Source organism: Talpa europaea (genome assembly GCF_964194135.1).
Source record: "Talpa europaea genome assembly, chromosome: 8".
In the NCBI taxonomy this organism is placed as follows: domain Eukaryota; kingdom Metazoa; phylum Chordata; class Mammalia; order Eulipotyphla; family Talpidae; genus Talpa; species Talpa europaea.
The window spans coordinates 67,301,608-67,322,366 of record NC_140075.1 but is presented as its reverse complement, the minus strand read 5'-3'; the positions used below and the strand labels follow the sequence as shown (position 1 = coordinate 67,322,366).

General features: G+C 35.0%; 1 protein-coding gene across 2 annotated transcripts in view; it reads left to right on the top strand.

The window, feature by feature from the left end:
• The window catches only part of PRKD1 (protein kinase D1), a gene marked incomplete at both ends in the record, with an annotated part of 284,877 nt that overhangs the window by 125,287 nt on the left and 138,831 nt on the right, over nucleotides 1-20,759 (top strand). The gene's annotated exons all lie outside the window — the stretch shown is intronic.

Sequence of the window (20,759 nt, the reverse complement as noted above, 5' to 3'; positions counted from 1 at the left end):
AGCAATATGACATGTTAACTCTGTTGACTTAATTGACTCATAAACAATCAATTTATTTGGTTCATGTCTTACAATAATAATAATTTATTAAAATTATTAATTATTGCATGGTTATAATTAAAAACCCAGTATTAAAATTAAATAAATTTTAGTCATTTGAACTACACAGACAAATATAAAATTAAAAGCAAGAACTTTATGGGTCTCCCTGGTGGCCTAGGGTTTAAGTTTCAGTGCTATCACCACTACGCCTGAGTTCCACCCCCAGCCAGGGTGTTAACCCACATATGGTACAGCAGACCTCTCCTCTCTCGCTTGCTGCTCCCCTTGGCAGTGTATTTCAGTAAATCCTCTTGTTCTGCTCTTTGGTGAATCCTCTTACTCCCTACAGCTCTAGCCTATATCCCAGTTCTTCTATGCAAAAATTAAAAATAAAAAACAAACAAGAACTTTATATGGCATACAAGTGCTATGGCCTAAATGTTTGTGTCCCCATATTTTGAAGTCCTTATGCACCATGTATTAGGATGTGGGCATTTGGAAGGTGCTTAAATCATGAGGACTCTTACAAGATACTACACAGAACTTCCTAGTCCCTCCACTATGGGAGGGAATAGTGAGAAGTCTGTGACCCAGAAAAGGGTCCTCATCAGTCATGCTGACACCCTGATCTTGAACTTCCAGCCCCCATAAATGTGAGAAATAAATTTCTGTTGTTTATAAGCTTCCAAATCTGTGACATTTTGTTGTAGCCACCCAAGTGATCCAAGACAAAGAAACCTAAAATAGTCTGATCTTTCAGAAAGCATTTCAGTTAAAAGAGACATAGAAATTGCTCCCTATCTGCTCTATCCTTTCCATAAAATTCATAATCAACTAACTAACTCAAACGGCAGCCCCTTATGATGAGTTCTGAACCTTTCAGATAATTTCTGAAATACCACATCTCCCAAGTCTGGGGGCTACCACTGTGGTTTTGTCACTGTGTGTGCTCACATAACTTAGTTTGTAGGACTGCAGTCTTCCTTACTGTGTGCTTGACTCCAGTCTGCAAAGACACATAGAAGACACCAAAGGCATAGCATTGCTGAAATCATATGGGTAGTCACTATTCACACTGACCCTGTTCCCATCAATGATTAAATAAAGAACAGAACTGTTGAAAGTTGTATATTGCTTTATTTTAAAATAATAGTCACAAGACCTATCCATGTTGTCAGTAGTTTATTTTAACATTGTTTTTACTCTTGAATGTGTAATTGGTAAGATGAATTACACATGCGTATTTTCAAATTGTACAAAAAATGTCTTCAAAATCTTGAATATACCTTCAATCACTGAGTAAATTTGATTAAAAAACATAGAAGGTCTTTATACATAATACAGAGAAAGAACACTTCAAAATAGATTTTGGCAGCATGTGTCATTGTTTCTGAATGTAAAGTCTTTAAACATAGCTTGGTACAACAGTTTGTTACAGTTAAAATTCAGTTTGTGTCACTTTTAGAAATCTAAACATTGTTTCCCTGTCATATGTCTTTGAAATGATATCATATGTTCTGGAAACTCAATGGGATATTGAGTGTGCCAGAACCTACTGAAAGGAAAAATGCATATGTATAATATAGATATGACTATATGTAAATATATTGTTTCTATTTTGTTCTCATTAGGTTTATGAAACTGTAATGTCACAATTGGGGAATAACCATGGAAATTAAGTCATAATTGGTAAATCTCTATTTTATCTTCAAATTAATGACTCTGACGTGGGTAGTGGTCATGCTGATTGGGTGGAGACCTAAAGAGAAAGCTGGCTGTTTACAGGGTCCAAGGAAAGCCAAGGTGTGAAATAACATTAAATCTACTGCTTATGAGGGCTGTGTTTCAGTATGCCGAGAGCAAGCAACAGTGCTCTCAGGCTATCAGGCTATTAGGCAAAGGTCAGGGAGCAGCAGTGTCCCTCAGGCATCATTGTTGGGGAGAGATGGTCAGTACTTCACAAAGAACTGAGGACTATCCAAGTTTTGAGACTGAGGTGTTTTAGAAATGTCGGAAACTACTTGACATTTTTTTTCCCCTGCCAAACACTACAACAGATTGTATTGACTAGATAATTTTAGTTTTATCCCAGATTCAAAGTGTCACCAGGATTCATATCTTGAATTTGTTGACACCACATAAAGTCCAGTCTTTTTCCTTTATGGTTGTTCCAAGCTTCATATTCTTTTGCTGATAAGCCAGGCAATGAAGAGCTTCATTTTCTCAACTCTTCACATGCAAGTTCTGAGTTATATTTTGTCTGAAGGAATCTCTGAACCACTCGCTATGCAAAGGTAACAGATTTTGCTTGCTGATTGGTTGGCTTAAGGTGCATGCCCCACCTCTAGAGCTGGGAGCAGGGTCATCTCTCCAAGGTTCAGCGCCTACCTGTGAACTTAGATAAAATGATTCTACTTTTAGAAAGATATAAAATGCTCAAATTGGCACAATATGCTATAAAATGTTAAAATAATCCATTTTACAAGAAAAACACATAACTCAGGCAAAAATAGCTTTTAAATAAATTGTATTAAACTTTTAAGGAACTCCAATTCAAGTTGTTCCAGAAAATTGAAAATGAGCCACATCTACCCAGCCCATTTAATGAAGTTATTGTGATACTGATTCTAACATCTGATAAGGACAATAGAAGAAAGGGTCATTATAGACCTGTTTCTCATATGACTGTAGATACCTTAGTGCAAAGTAAGATATTAGCTAAGCAGTCTGATAGTACATTATAAATTATGGATGTAGGATTTCCACCCATCAAAGGACACCATGGACAACATTAAAAATGTGACTAAGTGGGTGAAGATATTTGTAATATCTGAAACCGAACAAGGAACTAATATATAAATTACCAGGAGTTTTTAAAAATTCACTAATGAAAATAATCAACACCTACTAACGAAGAGGAAGAAATCCCTGGTTCCCACAATTTGTAATTATTTTGTAATTAAATAAATGCAAACTAAAGGAATTATGATGTGTCCTATTTCACCCATTAAAATGCCAAGAGCTGGTAAAGATTTGTGTATTTCGGAAGCCTCAGTCACTGCTGAAGAAAGCACAAGTTGCTGAGACCATCTTAGAGAGCAAACTGGTATTTCGGGATGCAAATGGCCTAAAAAAAATTTCTCACACAGGTATGTGCGGAGGTTTGCATCAGGAGCTATCTGTTATAGCATTGTGTGTATGTTGTACACCCCAACTAGTTATGCCAGCAACTTATATATTTTTAAAAGCTATTTTGCACATGGTAGGAGGAAAATAGATGTTGAACTTGTCATTAAATAAGGGTTGAGAGATACAGGGTTTCGCCTGTCAGTCTCTAATCTTTTATCATCTCCTTATCTTACATAATAACTGATTATGACTTTATTTGCTAAACTTTACTATATGCTGGAGTCCTACTGACTTTATGCATAGACACATGAATTATTTTTACATAGATCAGGAAATGGACTCCAAGCGTGGGTCAGTAATAATCATTAAGTAAGGAGTTGAGCTAAATGTCCTGAGCCTTTTACCTGATTTCAACGTTGTTGTGATTCCATCTTGGTGTTGAGGGCTAGACTGTGGTGGAGGAAGTTGGTTAAAAAATGACTTCAAAGTGGCTTCAAAACTGCTGGTAGGATATGAGTCACTGAAAGAGTGATCCCTCTATTCCCTCCCTAGCACAAGGACATATATACATACATATAGGTGTAAGTTACATTCTGAGTAGGCTATAAAGTTCTATCCTGGAAGGTAGAGCACAGCCTGAAGCCTAGTTCTTGACTATCTGTATAACTTCCTGCTTGCCACCCCTCCTTTTTTCCCTTTGACCTCCCTGTGTGTTTGAAGAATATGACTAGGGACTATACATAGTATGGTATGAACTGGTTGCCTCGAGAATGAGAAAGTACATAGCATAGTACCTCTAAGAGAAGTGCAGAAATAAAACCTTCTGTTATACAATTAGAAAGGGAGTCTATACATGTAGTAGTAGTTTTAAAAATGCAAAAAGACATAAAAGATAGTTCAGTCTTTCATAATCCCATTCCTAGATATATCTACAGTTAATATTTTTTTAAGTCCCTTTCCTACGTAATTCCCTTTTTTTTATTGAGACTGAACTCAAAGAGATGGCCAAATTTACTTATGATCACTATCATAATAGATAATGATTATATTTTTGATTCAAGTAGGATTGGTTTATAACAGTACACAGGTTTCAGGGGCACCTCTTTCTAAGCCTGCATCTGTATTTACTCCATTATGTTCACCACAAAGTATAGCTCTAGAGTTCCACTGTCTGAGCTCATTTTATTGTTTTCTTTTTCACTTACTCGAACATCATGACAAAATTTTCACAATATTAAAATTTCATTTTCCATCACTTATTCATTTGTTCATTAGAATATCTTTATTAAGAACTTCATATATTGTAGATATTACATTTTATAGGTAATGTAGTGGTACATTAAAATGATTAAAATAAGTGATACTTATTTTTTAATTTATTTGCATTACTTTAGTAAATGTTATAATTTATTCTTTAATTGTCTATTCTTGGCTATTAATTTAATAGACAAGTGTTTATCAAGCAGCTGTTGTATACTAGTACGTCCTAGGTTCTGAGGAGGTAGCAGTGAATGATGCAGATAAGACCCCTGCATCTTGATAGCTTACACTGAAGGAAATAGGGAGGGTCTCCATGTAATTATATGCACAAACAAGGGGAGTGATGAGCTATGTTTCCATCAGATTTTTATTTTCTTGGTATTTGTCAAAAGCTTGGTTCATTGATGGCCCTTCTACTCTAAAGTTCAGTGGTAACATGGATTAAATTTCCTTTGTACTTTATTGTTTTAATAGAAATTTTGGAAATCAAATGTTAGTGTTCATGCTTCATATGCCTCTTGAACCAGAAGTTGGCTTGGCTTGTATGATTAGAAAGGACTTTCCCTGATCAGGAAACAATATCCTTATATTTCTTTCTGATATATTTAATTTGTTTTATGTTTAATTCAGTTTGTATGTATTTGGTTGTTTGTTATTGTAAATTTTTGTTGATTTTGATTTTTTTAATCCAGTGTGCTACTTTCTGTCTTTTTATTGATGAGTTTAATCCATTTACATTTAGAGTTAATATGTTGGCATTTGTATTTGCCATTTTGTTTGTCATTTTTGTGATTTTATTCCTCACTTTATTATGTTCTTCTTGATAATTCCTCTGTTGGTTTTGGCTTTAGGACTTCTTGTAGAATTTTTTGGAGTGGAGTTTAGTTGTAATGAATTTCTGGAGTTTCTGTTTGTCTGAGAAGGTCCATATTTTTTCTTCATAGAGGAAAGAGAGCTTTGCAGGGTAAAGTGTTCTTGGTTGGCATTTGCTGTCTTGAAGTTTGTTGAATATGTTACTCCATTCTCTTCTTGCCTGTAGTGTTTCTTTGGAGAAGTCTGAGATTAGCCTGATTGATTTTCCCTTATAAGTTATCTGTTTCTTCCCCCAGTTCATTTTGAAACCCAAAATCATAACATATTACATGTGTTCAACAAATTATAGCAGAAACTATTGATAGGATCAGAATATTTTCTTTTGCTGTATTGGGGAATATTGCATATAGTAATTTGGTAGCCAGTTTACACAGTGCTCACAGGTAGTTACATAAAATATTTGAAATAATTTTGGTGTATGTATTTAAGAAGAATTGCATTTTTTAAAGTTGTAATTCTTCAAGGCTACTTGCATTTAAATTATTTACCATATGTTGGTAGTAGCTTCTTATAGGGTGAAAGGAAGAAATTATTCCAGTGATGTAGTGAAACAAAGTCATAGACTCCTAGAATGTCATTCCACAAATTAATGAAATATATTATTGTTTGCTGTGAGTGATGTTTGTTTACATTCCCATAATGTTCACCAAATCAATAAAATGAATAATTTCCTAACTAAGAAAGGAAATTATATTCTAAAATAGGTGCCAAAACAGCCTGCACTTAGTAATTCTGTTGTAAATGAAAATTCATTAAGTGAATATTGAGGGGGGTTGGGATAAGATGATGAAGATATGCTAACAATTTAGGGAGCATTCCTTCTGTTTATTGATTACTTGTTCTGATCTGTCCTTGTCCTGGATACTGCAAATACAGCTGCTCAGATGAGCTCACATTTTCACATTTTAGTGATTAGAGAGACTGTGTGTTTGTGTGTGTGCGTGTGTCTGTGTCAAAGGAAATGAATAATGTAGAAATATCAGGTGAATATGTGTATTAGCAGTCTGCTATGTGGAAGAGTATTTCAGATAGGGGGAACTGCAAGAACAAGTGCCTTATAATGCTTGAAGCTTCCCAAGACAGTGACAGAGGGAGAATGGACAGTGGTAGTTGATAAGTCAGAAACGTGAACCAAGACAAAATCATGAGATTATCCATTGACTTTGTAAAACAGGATATTTAGTTTTTCTTGTTTCGTCTATAGTTTTCTAGAGGTGATGAGGTCAAGATAATCTGATAAAGCAGCCGAGGAAGTACCCATAGTGGCAAAGAAAATGAGAAGAAAGCCCTTAGGGATCTGGAGTTTCTATATTGGGGAAACGTGTTTCTCCAAAAAGAGCAGTCTGCCAAATTCATCGTAAACATTTAGTGCTCAAATGTGTCTGGGCTGTAACCTCTTCAGGGAAAGGAAATCCTGATTTCTAAAAATAAAGACTGTTTTTATTTTAAGAGTCAAAGAGGAACAGACTGTCCAAGTAAATAGAGGTCACTGACATTTTTAATTGTGGAATTAGAATATGAGGCAAGATCCTCTCTTTAAATCCATAGATGTAAGAATAGGAAGTAAATACATAAATTCATATTCATAGATACCAGTTAAATAAATGTCTCCAGATAAATCCCCAAACCACCATTGAGATGAATTTGTTCACTGTACTGCCTGGGTTGGTAATGTTAAATAAAAATGAAATAGTAGTTATTTCCAATACTTTTGCAAAGAAAAATAACTTGCATTGTTGTGACTTACTTATTCAGGCACTCAGTACTATATAGGGAGCACATAATATGTATGAGACACTATTCTAGGTTCTTGATTTTTAGCAGTGAAACAGTCCCTTCTTTAGTGAAGTTTATATTCTAGTTGGCAGATGGATAATAATCTTTAAAAATAAAATAGATATGATGGAAAGACATTTGTGCTGTCTGAGTATATTTGTATTTAAAGCCAAGGAACTGATGATATCCTCCAGGGAAGTGATTATAAATGGAGAGAAAAAAAAAAAAAAACTTTGAAGGATGAGCCCTGAATACTTCAGAATCTATCTAGAAGGCAGAAAGAAGAAAAAGATTCAGGAAGTGTCGCTGAAAAGCTAACAACCCATCAAGTCAGAGGAACGCTAAGAGAATACTCCATTATGGTGTCAAGGAAAAAGGTATTATATTGGATGGAGGGTCAAATGTTGCTGAGATGTTGCCTATGAGAACTGAGAATCACCCATAGGATCTGACCAGTGACGGTCATTGGCAGCTTTAAAATATTGGCTTGGGAGTAGGGGTTGGGCAGATATCTTGCCTGGAGTTGATTCAAATGAGAGTGTACACCAGTAACCATAGAGCTGTCTTTTAAGCAATGCTTCCAAAAATGGGACAAGGGAAATTGGGTGGAATTTGGAGTGCAGTGTGTCTTGAGTGTTTTGTTGGCAATCTGAATTTTGATTGTTGGGTTTGCAGTTTTGGGAAATATGATGTTCTGATTTTTGATGTGTATCAGTCTCAACTAATGAATTTTATATTTTATGAATTTAGAGTGAGATATCAAATTTCCTTTGGTTTACATTTTCTTAATTCTCTGTGTTCAATAGTACTGATATAAGCAATATGGCATATTAAGTGTAACTGGTTTAAAATATGTTTACTCAAATATGTTTCAATTTTTATATGCACCCATCCCATCCCATGAAGGAATATCACTTAGTACAATGACAGGATTTATACAAAATTACATAGTCACATGGTCACCCTCATCTAAACTCCTAATTGCTTTGAAAATACACTATTTTTCACAACTTCAGTTGCTAGGCTATTCAGATGGCCCAGATTTCTTTGATATCATAGTGTTAACCAGATTTCTCTCAAGAGGATTCTGTTCTGCCCTCTTTTGAAGGCAAATAGAAACATCTCTCAACACCTTCACTTTTCTGTCTTGTATTTATAAGCAAAATAGATCACAGGAAATACAAAAGGAACAGGATAAAGAATGTCAAGAAGTTAGCTTTGTGGGGTTTCTTGTGATAACACTAGGATACTAATAAATTTTAGCAGAGAAAACAGAAGTTTAGCAGAGAAAATATCTTAGATATTCATGAACTTGGAAGCTATTTGTCTATATTTTTCACCTCTCTGGCTCTAGGTCCCCAATAAATAAAAATATATACTTGTACTGGGATAATTTATGGCCCAAGGCATTACTCTACTTTCAGACAGGTTATCTAGTATAATTTTTGTTCTTAAAAAATCTTAATTATTTCATATTAGCATGTATGTACATATGTATATTGATATAATGGATGGCCTTTGATAATGTATAAAAATGAAAGAAATTAGCACTAAGTGATATTATAAGGTTTTACTTTTATATTCATTTTTTCTGTGCCCCAAATTAAAAAGTTTTTTCTCGGTGTCTCATCTCCTAATTCTACTTTTCTTGGGATCAAGTATACTTGCTGCCATACTTTTTTCCAGTTTGGTTTTGGTAAATTATATCTGTATTTAAAAGAGATAGCAAAGGATTATCAGCCAGTTTTGTTGAAAATAAAGTATACTTCTCATTGACCTTTTAACCCAAACTAAGGCCCAGAAGCATCACAAATACCCATAATAACCTATGCAGATAGCGTTTTCATATAAACTCAGTACGATCTTTAAAAGTAGGGTCAAAGCCTGTTCTTGACTGTCAGCCCAGCTGAGATCATCTAGCCACTTGGAAGTGAACTGAAAGACCAGTTATTAAACATTACTTTTGTTGGGGTGGCAGGTGGTTTTATTATCTTTGGCTATTCCTGACTCTTCCACAAGCTACAACATTCTTTCCAGATGCTGTATAGCTTTTTACAAGGGAAGAAGAAATTCTTTCCTATCTTGAGGAACATCAAAGTATATGACATAAATTGTTTTCATTTTGATCCTTTAAATAAGATGCACTGACTGCTTATCAGTACAAAGAAGAAAAAATACCCCAGTTTCTTGGGGATTTGGCTTTTAGGAAATGAGATTTTTATCCATGGAACCATAGGATCATTAGCAGCACAATCAGAACAATGGAATAGCATCAAAATCTATGGTCCTTGCTTAATTCTAATAAAGTACATGATATTGATGCAAAATTATCATAATATGAATAAATATAAGGAAAGGAATTGTTAAAATAATCAGCTAATTAAATTCTTTCCCAAATATAGAGGGTTTTGAAGAAAAATAACAGTTTAGGTATCATGTGTGTATGCATCAGAAAATTCACAAAACTGGATATGAGGAAATTCATAGTTTAGCCTTTTAGATTCTGTACTTGACTAGAGCCAATGAGAGATCATATTAGCTGTCCTGAAACTACAGGAGCCAAGCAGACAGAGCAGAACACTGAGTATGACTGCTGTATCCAGCAGTCTTCTTTCTTTGAGTTTGTGGTAAAGAACAGAATGACCTAGAAAATCTTGGTTTTCTTATGACAAACTTGTAATTAAGTAAGATACTTATTTTCTATAATTATAACAACCAATATGTATCAAGCACTTACTTTGGATCTTGGCCTATTATAAATACTATACATATATTAATTCATTTGATCTCTATAGTTGTCCTAGGAGGCAATCAGTAAACAATTATTAGTCATGTATGTATATATACATATGTATTATATAAATTCACGTACATCACCTCTAGGAATATGTTTGGATACATCACCTCTAGGAATATGTTTGGGAAGCAAGTTTTCTAAGCAGTAATTATGATAATATGCATGGTAAAGTTTCAAGAAGGGGACAGTGCTATATATTCTAACTTAGTACAAATCATACCATCAGAGCTTCTCTTGTGGAGTTAGTGCAAATACTTTGGTAAATGTTAGCTTCATCACTGAACTTGGGTCTCGGTCAGAGTGCAGGCGATTCTCAAGTGAATGAGCAGTTTGTGCTGTCTCCTGGTATCACAGCACAAAGCAGATCCTGTTGCAGGCACTGGCTCCAGTGTGGATTACCAGCAGATGTGAAGAAGTGATGATGTGGGAATCAGCGATACATTTTTCTACCCTTGATGGAAGGAGGCTTAGTACCATTGTTTTGAAGGGTAATAAACACATAAGATATCTGCATAGTTGCTTTCTCTTTCTGGAACTCCTGCCACCCTTCATCCAAAGTTATTGCTTTTATATTTGGATCTCAGCAGAAATGCCCTTTTTTTCCCCCTCCCCAGGGAAGCCATTCCCTCCCTAAGCCTTTGTTATTTGCTCTCTTATACTGATGCTCCATTTGTTTATAATACTTAGCTTTCTGGGAGTTTATATGCTTATATGTGGGATTACCTGTGTCTGTAATCCTGTTGTCTGTCTACCCAACTTCTACTCTCTTATATATATTGATCTCATGAGAACATGTTTGGTTTGATTTATTGTTAGATCTCTAACTAGAAACATAGTGTCTAAGTGTTTGCTTAGTTTATTTTCTGAATGAAGGAAGGCCTGTGAGCACTTGTGATGTGCTGTGTACCTATCTCACGAGAGTTATTAAATGTATCTTGATTTCTCTTCATGGATGTCAGATTCATGACATCAACTTTTCAACTTCATTAGGAAGTCCAGTGTCCTTACCCATCACTTATTCCTCTGTGGCATATCATTCAGATAGCTTTGGTAAGAAAAGGTATCTCACCTTCAAACTCTTCTCCCTAACCTCCGATTCTGTATTTATGATCAAGAGTATAATCCAGGCAATTCTCCACTCTCTCACACTCCTTTTCAGTGTTGTTATAATGCTGGAATAACACTGTATTCCAGTGTTTATTGTTACATATACTTAGGTTTATCCAATTATTATTTTGAAAGAAATTACCTAGAAAAAATAATTTAGTAAAAACAAAATATTTTTGAACAGGAGTAATAGTTAAAGAGAAGATAATTTTCCTTTTTTAAAATATTTTATATAATTCTTAAATCATTTTTCATCTTTGCACAATGTATCATTTTCATTATGGTTATATTCCCCATTTAATTGCACCCCCCCCTTATTTTGACTCTAGTCCTTCCTCTCCTCACTGCCCGCCCCCTCCATGTGTCTCTGGTTTATAGTTGCTTGTTGCTTGTTGATTTTGATTTTTACTTTGTATTGATTAGTCTTTTTCCTGGTCTCTTATTTAAGTTTTCTAGATTCCTGCTATGAGTGAGACCATCCTGTATTTTTCTTTTTCTTTCTGACTTATTTCGCTGAACATGATCAAAGAGGAGATCATTTTCCTCCCTCCCTCCCTCCCTCCCTCTCTCCCTCCTGCTTTCCCCCCTTCCTTCCCTCCTCCTTTCCTCCTCTTTCTTCTTGAACTTCATAAATTGACAAACTGTACAATCTCATAGCTATTAAAGATTAGTGTTACCTTTGAGGGTTTTATATATACTTCGTTGCAATATACTAATAAATTAGTGTATTCTGGTCATTGGTCTTATATTTTTAATGTTAAAATTTAGTTTTAATTTAATGGAAAGTTGTACTTCTGCATCTGAAATAGAAAAAAAAAAACTGCAGTGCACTAATTTATCAACAATGCAGATGATAGTCAAATGTCAAAATTTTCCAAATAAAAGTGCATTGTATTTTCCAGTTTCATTTTTCATAATTTAATGGAGGTCTTTTCAGTGATTTCCACAATACTATGTATTTGTTTCTTTTTATGTAAAGGGCCTGTAATTCTGTAAATATTAATTATAGTTCTCCTTTGAGGGTAGGTTGTGTAAGACTGACTGCCTCTTGTCTAAATGAGCATAACCAGTTATCTTTTGCCATAAGCTGTCTATTCTGATGTCAACCAGCCTTCAGTGGAATAATGGATTATCTCACTCATACTGACCTCTTAATGACTATTCTCTCTAGTAAGAATTGAAGATTGCCAGGAAATAGCTCCTACAAAACTCATTAATTCGTTTACCTTGGTTATTCAGAATTCCAAATCTGTAAAACTGGGTCCAGGGATTTCTGGCAAATAAAAATGTTCAGATTTTTCAGTCCTGAATCACTATTTGCTAGACATTTAGATTTTCTTGCTGTATTTCATTTTTAAGGGAAAAAGAACTGGGAGCATTGATTAAAAATTATGATTTAGGAGACTTGACTACTTGTCCTTGCTCTGGCATTCCTAGCCTTATAATCTTGGATAGATTCCTTAGCATTCAGTTTACTCATTTCTAAAAAGAAAAGATAAAATACATATTCTTTGGAAGTTTTCCTTCTTCCCAGTTAATGATTCTTAATTTTTGGTAAAACCTTTTGTTGCTGTCATAGTCTTCAATTTTATCCAGTACATGCATCCATAATCAGTAATTCATTAAAGTAATGAACAAACATGTAGCCTTATTATGAAACATAAAAAGTCTACAGTATGCCATGACAGCTTTATTCAGAGTGAGACAAAGAGTGTGAAGTACATTTTTTTTTCCATTTCAAAGCTGCACATCCACACACCTAATTACTGTTGTGTGAATAATTTCAGAGTGCCTACTAAGACTTCTAATAGCTATCACTGACTAGTAATCTGTCAAGGTATAATGCAGGATAATATGTTTTTACACAACAATGGTGAGGCTCTCATTAATTATTACCACCTATAATTGCTTGATATGAACATTTATTTTAAAACTTAAAAGTTATATACAACAAAATAATGATTTAAAATACCTCCAGGAAGTCTATACACAGAAGTTGCTGCATTAGAGTTAATGATGTATTAAGTTATTTCTTATTGCTCCTGTCTTTTTAATAAATGACATATTATTCAAATTAAAATAGAAGAAAGTTTCTGCCAACAATTCAGCATCGCACTGAGTCACATCTGCTATCTCAAAGATAAGCATATAATTCATTAAGCAGACTTCTTTAGCAATATCTGATATATAATGTCAATATATTTATATGCCCAAGGAAGAAGAATTTATAGTCTGTCCCCCCACCCCGAGACTACAAATCTGGGTTATAGCCATGTTTCTATGACTTGTAGTATAACCAACTTTAGACTGTTATAACCCAAATCTACCATTTCACATTTAATCTAAAATTTAATTCTAAAGCATTCCAAGAGCTCTCTTTGATAAAATATATTCTTTTTTTCACAGGTATATATTTTTTCTTATTTCCTATGCTGTAACACAGAGGAGAGGGTCAAGCTGAAGTTTATATTAAATTCTCTGAATATAAATTATAGCTTAAACAGTGGGGTTTTGGGCTTCCCCTGGTGGCTCAGTGGTTGAGCACTGGGCTGAGATGCTGCCTGCAGCCTCTGCAGCGCTGGTTTGATCCCCGGCCGCTGGCGAGGGTCCCACACGGTGCGCAGACCTCTCCTGCCGCACCAACTGCTCTCCTCAGCAGTGTATTTCGTCACTCTGCCTGTTCTGTTCCCTGCTCTGGCTCTGGTGAATTCCCTCACCCTCCCGCACTTCGGACTGTACCCAGTGCTTATATAAATAAATAAATCTTAAAAAAAAAATAAACAGTGGGGTTTTGAACTTATTTAAAGGAAAGTAGATTACAAAAGGTGATCTAACCAAAAGGGAGAATCCAATGGTCAGATTCTAGATCCACCTTTAGGAAAACAAGAGTGGAATACATTAAACTCCTGCCTTTAATAGGAAAGGGAAATATTTTAGCAATAGAGTAGCCAGAAGAGGACTAACTAAATTGACTTCTGTGTTTCTAAATTTGAACCTTGAAGATTTCTAAAGTTGATAGACTTCTGGTGTCAGGCATCCCTTTTGAAAGGAATCATTGGATTTGTGGAGCAGAAACATGACTGCAGAGGGAGCAAGGCAAGGGAACTGATTGTTTGCCAGGATTATCTGCATTTGGACAGCATGATCATGGCTCAGAAAATAGCAAAGGAAAATAGAGAATGCATGTGCTGCTGGCTCTGCAGAGGATAGTTTTGTTGCTTTCCATGACTTTGAAAATATAATGAATTTTCTTGTTTCAAAACACTATTAACTTTATAAACTTCATCATTTCCAAAACTAGAAATTTTCAAAGGCTTTAAAGATATTTCATGAGAAAAGTACTACAGATTTATCTTCATGAATCACACATCTGTTGGATTGAGAAATCAATGATTTGACTAAGAGTCTATAATAAAAGTTGCCATGAGGAGATATAACAAAACCCTACTTGTGATAGTAGTGCTGAGTTGTTATGGTTAAACACTATTCATTTGCTGCCTGGTTTGAGGAGAGAGAGGAGTAATACCTTGGGTAGCAGACAGACAGAGTAAAAGAAAAAGAAGAAGTTTAAATTTTTTCTAGTTTCTGTCTCCTCTAAGATTGCACTTAGAAATTAACCACATAGTTATATTTTCATAGCGTGGAATTCTTTTCATGTGCTTTTTTTTTTTTTTGAGGATATGAAATCACCAAATAAAAGAAAGTCTCTCTAAATTTGATTACATTTTAGAAATATGCCTGCATTAATATAGATTATTCAGTTTTTCTTTTCCTTTCATTTACACTTTATAACTTGTGTTTCTAAGTGAAAATTTGAATGTTCATGCTTTCGTTAGGTTTGAATCATCTCATAATCTTTTGTTGTTGCTGAAGCTGTGTAGCCACAGTGCTATGTACATGATAATCACTCATGGTTATTCATTAAGTATTGCCATAATTAAATTTTCAGTCTGTTACTGGATGATTTTTTTCCAAATTGTGAGGTGATTCAAAAGGGGAAGGTTTAGTTCTCTAGACAAGTTAATTATACAAGTTTATGATAGTGTCTTCTCTTCAGTGTTGTATCTCACAAGGTTGGCCTAAGGACCTACTGCTTTGAGAATCATCCTCAATGGCCTCACCTTTCCTTTTTTACATCGAAGTGCTAGGACCACTCAGGTGCAGTTTAATCAAGGCAGGCAAGTTCCCCTAACTTTTTAGGTGTTCTCGTTAAAATAGTTGCTCAAAATGTGACCTTGCTGTCTCCATACTTTAATACTCCTGAAATGACATTTGGGAATATTTTGTCCAAATGTAGAAGTGACAGAATCTTTTAAATTTCTGTGCTCATTAAGAGTGACAAGCCATGGCCCTATTTGTAGTCAGGAGTGTCATTGGAAAAAGACTTGGGAATTGTCTTTGATGGCAAGAGTGCAGTATTCAACTTTCTGATGTGTTTAGTTATTGGGCAGAAAAAAAATAATTTCAGGACATTCATCACCTATTAGCAAAAGTAAATTGACAGTGTATTTTCATTTCCTAATCAAGCTCTTTCCTCCTCTCTTTCCCAACCCCACCCCTTTTTTTTTTCTACTTGACTGAGTCATGGATTAATTTGTTTCTGGTATTGCTTGTTCCTCACCCTTTGTGATTGGCCTCAAGTATGGAAAAGCACCCTTTGTTCCTTAAATTCCTGTTGGCCAGGTCACATTTCAGCTACTCATTAAAACATGTATTTATTCTACTCTGGAGCACATTGTCTGGCGGGCCATGAATTTATAGTGAAATGTAACAGTAAATTGTGCTCTGTGGTCAAAAATGCCAAATGATACACACAGCAGCACAGAGGTTTCCAGCATAGAGTAGAATTAAAGAGCTTAGGACCAGTGCCGGGATTGTTGGCCATATTTTCACAGTGGCCAGTTTTGTTAGAGTCAAACTTGGAGAGAGCTTGAAATCACTTATCTCAGATGTTTGCGCTCACAACCACAAAGCCTCTGAGAAACACAGAACTGATCTTGTAATAAGCTCCAGCTGAGTTTACAAGTCTCTGAGCCTTTCTGAAAGCCTGTTTAGTTTAATGAGGGTTTTCAGATTTCAAAGCTCACACACCTTCACATAAAAACAGATGATTATGACCAAATTAGGGAATGTTGTTCCATGAGTGTTTCCCCCCAATATGTTCTCTTCTCAGTTGTTAGACTTTGTTCTGTTATACTTTTCATCTTCTAGACATCATTTTTAAATAGAATTTTTGAAAGTTTCATTGTGTATAGTTCCTATTCAATTTGAATATTATGTCACATTAAAAAAAGGTTTTTCCTTAGTAGTAAAAGATACGCATGTGTATATTCACTTCTGTCCAGTAAAATCTAAAAAAAAAAAAAAAATCAGCCTCTGCTTCTGCTGCCATGACAACTGTCCTTCAAGATTAGGACACTTGGTTCACCCCTGTGTCCTGCCTGACAAGGCTCTACAACCTGTTTTCTGGATGACTGGTTAGTGAGAGAGAATAGCCAGGTCTATGACCCAGTGAGAAGGAGTGTGGGGGAGCAGAGAGCCACACCTCAACCATTCCTATATTGGGAATATCATGAACTGTAATCACTATCTTCATTTTGAAAAGTTTAAGTTTTTAAATAATAGTTTTAATATAATGTGTGGGGTTTTACTGGTATTGTTCTAACTATTCTTATTTTTCAAAATGTTTTCTGAGTTACCTTGAAAAGACATATAGTAATCCTGATGTAACGTTTTCAAGCCTTACTTGAATACAAAATTATGGTTTTACCAAGAGGCACAGGCCAGAATGTGACATTCAAATGCCAACCATATGGGCCCACAGAGAAAGGTAATATAAAGATGTCCATAAAAGAAGCAAGTGACATTTGTATAAGGCCAAATGTGTAACACCAAAACTGTGTTAAGCCAGTGGAATCTTTGTCTCCTAAGAATGCTTTTCAGTTCTCATCTGACCCTCTACACATTGATAAGCACATTAATAAGATTTTAGAAGACAATGTGTGGTTAGCTGTTTGGGGGAAAACCATTGGTATTTATTCTTTCTTCCTTTCTAGTAGATTATTGCTTTATTTACATTAGGTCAAGCCCTGAATCCTTTGAATTTTTTTCTGTTGTTTGGTGGATCAGAATCAGTTATCTGTGGATTTGGGGGGAAAGATGGTAAGATCTGGGTGTCAGTATATGCTATTTTGAAGAACATTTGTGAATGAATCAGAGATCCTTTATAGTTTAAGCTTATATCAGTATAGCTCAAACTGGAATTTGAGAGTTATGGTAATTATTAAATTTTGCATTTTTATTTCATTGCCAGTCTTAGAAATGTACTCTCAGTAAATTATGGACATTTTGCTTTTCTTGCAAATGCAACTTACATAGAATTAAGGAGTCAAAAGATTGGGGACAAAAGATTAGTATTCTATATTTTAAAAGTATATGAGACTTTGGCTTCCATTCACAAAGAATATCTGGTATGGGGCCTGTTTGCCTGCTTCAAACAAATAGAAAACAATACAAAATGTATAAAATGCCTGTTATAAACACTGGCTAACATGGCAGTTCTGTGATCCTTGAGAGAAGGAAAACAAACAAGGTAAGTATTACAGTCATCTAAGCTTTCTTTCTGGAGCCGGGATACAGAGTGTAATATAGGGAGGAAGACCTCAAGTAGAGCCAAGTTGTCTGACTACATAGATGAGACAGAGAATGGACTCAAGAGACCAAGTCAACAAGATTTTCAGGGGTGGAATTCTGGAAAGGTGGGACCTATACCAAGAACAAGTTCTAGAAATCTAATTTGTGGTCTAGTTGAGTATCGGACCACAAATATGTGTTGAAATACAAATCTGTGTGTGCGTAGTCCTAAAATCTGTACAGCAGAATAAAGAGCAGCCATTGAAAACAATGAAATGACCACTTTCCAGAGCTTACTTAGGACTGAGACAGGTGAATTTATACCAAGCAAATGGAGATTTCACTGAACACTTGAGGAGTTCCATAGAGATGTCCGAGAGTCATGCATTATGAGTAGGGCTAAAGTGTCCCTAGAGCAAATATTACTGTAGAGTTGTGCTAATACCACTTAAAAATAAGCCTTGAAAAGGTAAAACTGATCTGCCAAAACAGCTATCAATGTTACTATTATTATTATTTTTAATTAATTAATTTATTTTATTTATACAAGCACTGGGTACAGTCAGAAGCACGGGAGGGTGAGAGAATTCACCACAGCCAGAGCGGGAAGCAGAGCAGGCAGAAGGACTGAAGCACACTGCTGAGGGGAGCAGCGGGCGGCAGGAGAGGTCTGCCCGCTATGTGGGACCCTCCTCTGGTGGCCGGGGAGTAGCCGGGGATTGAACCGGCGCTGCAGAGACTGCAGGCAGCTTCACAACCCAGCGCTCAACTGCTGCGCCACCGGGGAGGCCCTATCAATGTTATTTTAAGGAAAGAAACAAAGTCTAACTACTCACATTAACTCATATCTAGCATATCATGTGAAAAGCACACACATGAAAAAGCAGGAAAATGTGACCCATAACCATGGTTAAAGAGGTGATGAGACTAGAGTAGAAAGGGTGCAGGTGATGGCTTTATCCATATATATATGTCATGTGTTTATGGTACATATTTTTTCAAAATTTGCAGAACTATACAGTAAATACTGAGTGAATATCAATTATATTGTAACCATTTATAATAGCAAAAGATATCAGATACTTAGAGATCATTTCAACAAACATGTTTCAGACCTGCAATGAAAAGTACAAAGCAGTTTTGAGATAAATTTAAAAGAAACAAAAAAATAGGTTTGTATACATTGTTCATAACAGTATAGAAGTCTCCAAATTGTTAAAATACGTTTTCCCAAACGGATTTATGTTTCGATACAATATCATTAAAAATGACATTGACAAAGTGATTCTAAAATAGTGTGGAAACTTAGATACCAATAATGTACAAAGCAGTCTTGAAAAAGAAAAGATGGAAAACTTATTCTCTCTGAAATCAGGGCTTAGTTGTAATGCTCCAGTAATAAGTATAATGTGGTATAGTCATAAGCATAGGTATATACATCAAACATATATTTGTCATGTGACCTAGGAAATTTGTTCCTGGGTTTTACTCATAAGAATTGAAAAACATGTGCCCACTGAAATACATAAATGTTTATAGCATTTTTTTTTCTGTGATAACCACAAACTGGAAGAAAATCAAATGTCTCTCAGTGGGTGAATGGGTAAATAATTATCCTAGATGCTTCTATTAATGAAACATGAGCAACTAATAAAAAGAGATCAATCTCATATGCAGTAAGTATAAATGAGACTCAAAAACATTATAATGAGCAAAAGAAACCAGCTGAAGGAGTTCATACTACATAATATATGAAATTCTACTTCAGATGAGCTAATCTGTGGTGACAGAATGTAATTCTGTGCCTGGAGTCAAGGCTGTGGGCACCATGGATTATGAAAAAGTACAGTAAAACTTCAGGGGGGTTGCACTGAAAATATTTCATGATTTGATTGTGATTTTGATTTCATGGTTGTTGATGTTTGTAAATAAGACATAGACATTTTATTCCAGGCAGGTTATGCTTCAATGAAATTGACTTTTAAAATTTCTTACATATCCATTGTTTTTCAATTGTGGAAAGTGATGTCTTAGTCTTTCCTTTCTTTCCTTGTTCCATAGTAATATTTTAGGAGAAATTATCCAAAAAGGGAACTTATTTTCCCTTTTAATTAGTACAGTGAAAGTAGTGACATCATTTCATCTCTTTTGTTTCTTTTGAGGGAGCCAAGTTTGTTGAGTGATATGCAGAAGTAGTTTTAACTGTGGTCATCTACATACTCTTAAGAACAAGAGGATATTCGGTTCTGAATATACTTACTTTTAATTCATACAAAGTGTCTTACCTGCATGTAACCCCTAATGTTATGAATAAGAAATAAGAAAGAGGAACTTACAATATATTGTCCTACCTTAAGAAGATAGTATGTTCTAGTCATTTTCCCCCAATAATGGTTCCTTAAATTCTACCTTTATTGACATAGGTGTCAGACCCATCACCAGCTACAGGAATAAAAGACAACTTTTTGTCCTTCATTTATGACCTTTTCCCACAACCTAATAAATACCATTTAAATAAGATATAACAATCCTTAATAATTAAATGGAAAAGTCATTAGCAAGAAAAGAGCTTTTTTCACATACAAGATTAGCCTAGGTTGTTTATTCCTTTAAATGAAAATGCTCAGTGCTGGTGAAGGTATAATTCTCTCACTCTGCTCATGAGATTGTAGATTGCCTATTTTGTAATCAGTTTGAAATTTGCTTTTAAACGACTTAAGAATGTCCCTAACCTTTGATCAAATACTGTTAAAATGAAGTTCATCTAGAGGCTGCTAGAAGATGAGGGAGGGAGAGGGTGAAAACAAAGTGGGAAGGCAGCCCACTTTGTAAATGACCATCAGTGCTTTGTTAGTGGGTGTGGTGTGGAGACATACATATGAAGAACAATTAAACCTGTCCCCTAAATCATATGTAGTGTTGTCAACCAATGTTCTTGCTATAAAAATAAAAATCTATCATTTAACTACTATTCTGGGAATAGCACATCAAATCATTTACACTTCATTATGAATGTATTTAACTGTTCAGTTTTCTCCAGTGCCAGTAGATACTGGAATAATGTTAATAGCATTTTACAATAGTGGGAGAGATGAAGGATTGAGGAGAAAATGGTTTCAGGACATTCTAACAGATTATGATG